Here is a 6,695-nt window from a genome sequence, read left to right on the forward strand (position 1 = left end):
TGGTTTATCTCTTGGTTTGGCTTGTTATGGTGAAGTTTTTATTTTTTTGGGAATTTTTCTGGTTTAATATGATCTTGATGTTGGGGGCTTGTATGATGAATTGTAATGGTTGGAAATGGCTCTAGTGGATGTCAAATGTGGTTAAATGCAACTAATTTTGGATTTGGATGGAAAATTGGCAAGTTAGGGTTTGAAAGTCCCCAATTCTGTCCGGTTTTAGATCACTAGGTTAGAGGCCGAATTAGACTTTGCTCAAAACATGAAAGTTGTAGGTATTGATGTGATGGAGATGCCTGTAAAATTTCAGGTCATTTGGATTAGTGTAGAATGAGTTATGACGAAATTACTGTAGCTGTTCTGCTTTGGACAGAATGCGAAAACTGCGATAGTGATTGGCCATTTTGACTGGTTTTGGTTTGGATTTTGAAGTTGATGTCTTCTGATGAAATGTAGCTGAATGTCTTAGCTAACGTATGCCTTTGGAATTTCGGCATTTGGACTTGTATGGACTGAGATATACCGATTACAGTTTTCTGCGTTTTGCGAACCTGTTTTAGGAATTCTGGGTTAGTATTTGGCATTTTCGACCTAGTTAAGCTAGGAACTGGATTGAGTGGTCTTCTACATTATTGTAGCCCTGTTCCATAGCTTCGAAACGGTGGGTCTTACACCCCCAAACGATATTTGTAGTGAGAGTTGTACCATTACCGCATATAAGTGTAAAACAGTTTTTCCTAATCGGGGCCAAGACTATTGCTAATTTTAATTTCTGGTTTGCTATCGTGTTCATTTATGCATATGAAACCCTATTGGGGTTGTGTTTAGCATTGTTTGGTGACTCGTTCTCGAGTCTCATTGTATGTGTTACATGTTCTAGGGCTTGAAGGTAGTGCTCGACGGCTTGGTGATCACGGTGTATGAAACACCATTTTCTTACTTGGTGAGTATACTACTCACTTGATGGATTACTATGTGGCTTTGTTAAATGTTATGTGATGCCTTAATGGCCTACTTGGATATTGAAATTGATAAAGGTGAGGGTGTACTTGACCGCCCTCACCTCTTTTGTTATTGTCACTGATTGGTTACCGTTTTATTGCATTACTGGACTTGATATATTGGTTGGTAAATTCCATTTCATGGAAACCGAATTGATGTCGTTTGGACGATGTCCAACGGCCATACTGCATTACTGAGCTCAACTCCGTTTGGTAGTCAATTGGATCGAGCCGGCGAGGGCTTGGTCGTGAAGATTGAATTGCCACGGGGACTGTACTGGGGAACCTTGTGGTATGAGACCCTTGGTTCCGGTAAACTCGAGTATTACCAAAAGCTACTGGAATGGAGTGCGGGCCCGGTTGGGGGTATGTTGGGTGGAAGGAATGGAAGTAAAGTGAGGTCTACGGTTTGATACTTTTGACATTGACGGAGAGTCAATGAGATTGGTTCAAGATTGCAAGCGTGGAAATGGGCTCTTGAGAGCCGACCGTATCCTTTTACCGTTTTGCTTCATTGCTTATTTGTGCACTTTAAATGAAGGTTCATTCTTATATGACTTTGATTGCTTATTGGGTGGTATACCACTGGGCTTTGGCTCATTCCGTGTTATTTGTTTTCCTTACAGGAATATAAATGCTTTTGAAAATGGACTGGATAGTCAATTGCCATACTGAGCTTGTACATGTCTTTTGTATCGCTCTCGAAGTGAAACCCTAATGTAACGGGTTCATTTCCTTTTGATAGGCAAATCGAATGTGTACTCCTTAATGAATGGTTGGCATGCCATTATGGATGTAAATGATGATTTCCATTGTATATATATGTTTATATGTTGAATTGCTGTTTGGATGAACTTCGGAGCGAATCGGCTTTCGAACGGCAAAAAGAAAAAAAATTTGGCAAAAGCTCACTGGCCTGAATCCGGCCAGGAATCCGGCCAGAATCTGGCCGGATTGAAGGCCGGATTGCCTGAGGAAAATTGGAAACCCGGCCAGTTGCTCACTGGCCGGTATCCGGCCAGACAATCCGGCCGGAATATTGGCCGGATTGCCGGCCGGATTGGGTGGAACTTTTGAAAAAATTCGAGATGCTTACTGGACAGTATCCGGCCAAGAATCCGGCCGCTAATCCGGCCAGATTCCGACCGGATTCTGGCGTGTCCAGCACTATTCATTTCGGTTTTCAATTTTGTTTTTTTTTATTTTGTGTTTTCTGACTTGTTTGCGCGCGATGGTATGTTCCGGAACGTTATAGAACGACGTTAACTGTACCGTAGTCCTGGCGAGAGCTGGGCAGGCAGTCCGCTAACCCCTTTGGTTCGCCTTAGGGGAAGGTGGGGCTGTCACAAACCACGTTTTGTGACGACTTTTGTCGTCACTAAAAAATGTTGTCACTAATGACCATATTTCTTGCAGTGTAGTTTGTGACGAAAATAACGTGTCGTCACTAAACATTTAGTTGCTTTGATGCAATTGTGACAACTTTAGGTGTCGCGACTAAAGAAGCTTATTTTGTGACCACAGTAGTCTGTTCTGGGAATCTTTGGGTATTGAGACTCTTGATTCCGGTATACTCGAGTATTACCATTTCTGTACTGTATGGAATTTGGGCCCGGTAGGGGTATGTTTGGTGGACGAAAATTGGTGTAAAGTGGGGTCTACGGATATGTTGGTTCTATTTACGTTGACGGAGAGTCAACGGGTTCGGATGAAGTACTGCAAATGGAAATCTGGCTCCTGAGAGCCACCCGTATCCTTTCCCTTTGAACCACGGTGTTTACTGCTATATGTCTGCTATATGTCTGGTTCAACGTGAAAGACCATGATTTTACTACTATTTGTCTGGTACCTCATTGAGCGCAAGCTCACTCCTTTTGTTACCTTTGTTTTCCTTACAGGGTTCCATGTTTTGAAACCAAGATTTTTGGAAGAAAAGAGTTGAGCTAGTTGTAGGACTTCTTTTGTTTATGCTCCTCTGTAACTGAAACCCTAATTGTATTTTGTGTAGCGTGAATACTCTGGCGTGTATTTAGTTCATTGGTTCAAGACTCCGATGTAAATATATGTATAAGTGTTTAATCGACGTCCCGTACTTCCGTATGGTTTGGTAAGCTCTGTTTAACCCTTGGTGGTCTCCAATTGTTCGTTTTCGTTGAGTTCTCACGCTACTATATAGGGTTTGTGTGAATCAACTCCGTAGTCCTGGCGAGAGCTAGGCAGGCAGTCCGCCGAACCCTTTGGTTCGCTTTAGGGTGAGGTGGGGTTGTCACAGAAATGCTGCCCAAATTTTCTTCCGTAGGATAAGCGAGTGAAATTGGAACTTGAGTGGCGATTCATGATTGAATTGAACTTGAATTGTTTAGGGTATTCTAGTTACGAACTTAAAAGTGTTAATCGCTTCTTTATCGAAACCAAACGAGCGAGCATGAATTTTCTAGAGTTTGATAAGTGAAATGTGTGACGCCCCCACTTCTCCCTAAGGCGGAACAAAGGGTATCCGCGGGACGCCTGCCTAGCTCTCGTCAGGACTCGAGACAAATCCAATTCAAACCTAGTCTAATATTAACAATGAAAGTCGGAATAAAGGTACGAAATCATTTCCATACATAAATATCCAGTCTTACATCACAAATTCAAATTTATAATCACTTTCCCCAAAATATACAACATCCAAAAGTGTCTAGTCAATTACAATTAAAACACTAATACAAAAGTGCCTCAAGTCGACATTTGCTTAACTCCTTCCAATCGGGTTCCTGTTAAGGAAAACAAACTAATGGGATGAGCCAATACTCAGTGAGGCCAAGAAACACACATGCAAACACGTAATCCAAGTAGCCACAAATTACATGGTAGTAAAGCTATAAGTTCGAATAATTCACATTTCGAATAGGAAAAATAAACAGAAACAATTCAAGGATACTGTAGCTCTCAGGAGCTAAATTTCACGTAGTCGAGTCGAAATCTTGATCACATCTCATGTTGACACTCCGTCAACCACATAAGTATCAAATCCGTAGATACACCACTTTTCTTCGAATCCCGTCACCATTACACCCCCTTACCGGACCCACTCATCAAAGTGTTGATAATACTCGAGTATATCATGGCAATACTGCGTGAGTAATACCGAGCAAGATCTCTCCAATAGATCATGCTCTACGAATATCTCATGGTTTGCTAAGCTTATCGACCAAGCCCATGCTGGCTCGATTCGCAAAGTTAGCCAACGAGTTTGGGTGTCCCCCGAATACGAATACGAATATAACTCGATGAGCAACGCTCAAATCAACGATTCCAAATAGGAATCACAAATACAAATCACATATACGAATCACAAATATGAATCACATCCACATTATTATGTACAAGTCGAATATGCATTCACATAGCAAAATATGAATATAATTTCATTTGAAAGAGAACGAGTGCGGTAAAGTACACACTCGTCTCAAAATTTCAAATTCACATAACGGATAAGAAACAATTAACCACTTAGCAACAAATTCATGCACTTGACACTCACCAATCGAAACAAGGGAGTAAGTGCGTAAATGAGCCTTTAGGTGTTCCCCTCGAGATCCTCTTGAAGGTCTCCTTGAGCACCTGAGAAAATAGTAATTGTCTATTACACACTATCGCTTAAAACTCCTAATTATCAAGGAAGATTGCACACTTGTACAATCTAAGAAAATTTCACGAAAATGAGCCTTAATTACTCGTAAATCGAGGCTCAAAAATGGGGTTTTAAAACACAAGCGAAATCTGATTTTCATCTTTGAAATCAAGTGTAAAACGGTTTAGCAATATAGAAGGAAAATAGAGAGTTCTCAACCCTCAATTTCCTTTAAGTTCGGAAATTTCAGATTTGTCACCCATATTTTGAAAAATCGTATCTCATTCTCTAGAAGTTCAAAATTGGAAAACATGGTGCCGTTGGAAACTAATTTCAAAGTACTAAAAGTTCCTAGAAGACACTTTTCCATGATTCCAATTGGAAGATATTCGAAATTTAGCCCAAAGTTGCTGTTTTAGAAAGTCAAGACAGATTTGGGTTGATTTTCGACAAAGTTTGAAAATTCGGCAAAATTCATACAATTCGAGCTAGCCTCTGAAATTTGGAACTCAATTAGAGTTACAATCAAAGTTTTCAACACAAAAAGAACAAGAATTGGAGTTTCGAGCACCAAGATATGGTGGCTCAAAGTTGCTGAAAAATGGGACCGTTAGGCCAAATTCCAGATTTAATTCACGAATGTTGGGACTTTGGTTAAACATTGAAACGGACTCGGAATGACACCAAAATATGCAGTATTACACTACCATATAAGGGCTATTGTTCTGTAAAATTTCATAGAAAAATACGTATGAGAAGTCAGTTAACAAAATCACTAAAGTCCCACGAATTTCCAAGGCAAATCTGTCTTGTATGTAAATTTCCCCTTTTCTAAACGTTTGGCCAAAGAAATCTTCCCAAACATGGTCCATTTGAGTAGACAATGTCTAAAAAACATCCAAGATGTGTTTGGTAGGTGATTAACACCAAGAATTTCAAAACAACAAGTCCCAATCAAGGTTAGTTACAAATCAGTCCAAAATAAGGGTTTTCTTTCACGAAGACAGTTCTGTAATTTGGCCACATCTCAGTCAATTCAACTCAGAATTGAGCGTGATCAGTGGCATTGAAAACTAAATTCATAAGGCTACAATTTATTAGAAGAAATAGTTTTAAAAATCTGTCCACAACGAGCTCATATTTGAGCATCAAGTCGCTGCTTAAAATAGAGCTTCCAGTGCAGACGTGAAACAGAACAGGCAACTTTACAAGGTTGGTACAGATTACTCCTATGGAATCAGGATGTCCATTTTTTACCATTCAAAATATGGGAATATCTAGTTTCCAGTGCCACAAACGGTACTCAATTTCGACATCGGAGCAAAGAGTTATGGCCAAAACAAAAACACTGCCAGTGCAATACGGGAAAAATTCCAGTTTTGATGAACTTTCGAAATCTCATCATAATTTTTTGATGAAACTTTCTACACAACCTATATTACACATATACATCATAAAAAAGTCAATTGAACCACAAAAAGTTCACTAAAGTGCACGAAAATGACAAGGGCAGATTCGGTAAAATTTTCCTCTTCACCTCCTTTGAGTTTTCCTTCAACAACACAACTTATTTCCACTAGTTTAAGCACTAAACCAACATTAATAACATCAAAACTCATCAAATCAGTCCATCAAACCATAGTGGGAGTTCATAGAGCCGACACACCAAATTCCAACATAAATAAAGCTACCCACATGAATATATGAGCTTATAAGTGCAATATAACTTCCATAAGTCAAGAATTTGAGGGTTGATCGTCACTTACTTCTTTGGATGACTAGAACAGAAATTTTTGGCCACTTTAAGGTCAAGAAAAATCATGAGATGAAGCCCCTTTCCTAGCTTAGGTTGATCTCCAAGTGGTTTGCAAGTTGTGTGTAAAATTTGAGGTGATTTGGAGTAAGATTTGAGGTAGAAATGAAGAGTTTTCTTTCCTTTCTTTTCTTTCTTGTTTTGGCCGGCTCTTGAGGTGAGAAAATGAGAGTTTCAGCCGTGCACTTGAGGTGAGAAAAGAAGGGTTTTGATCTGGTGTGATGCTTCCATGAGAAGCTTAAGAATGTGTGGCCAAAATTGCTCCAAA

The sequence above is a fragment of the Coffea eugenioides genome, unplaced genomic scaffold (assembly GCF_003713205.1).
Source record: "Coffea eugenioides isolate CCC68of unplaced genomic scaffold, Ceug_1.0 ScVebR1_409;HRSCAF=1081, whole genome shotgun sequence".
In the NCBI taxonomy this organism is placed as follows: Eukaryota; Viridiplantae; Streptophyta; class Magnoliopsida; order Gentianales; family Rubiaceae; genus Coffea; species Coffea eugenioides.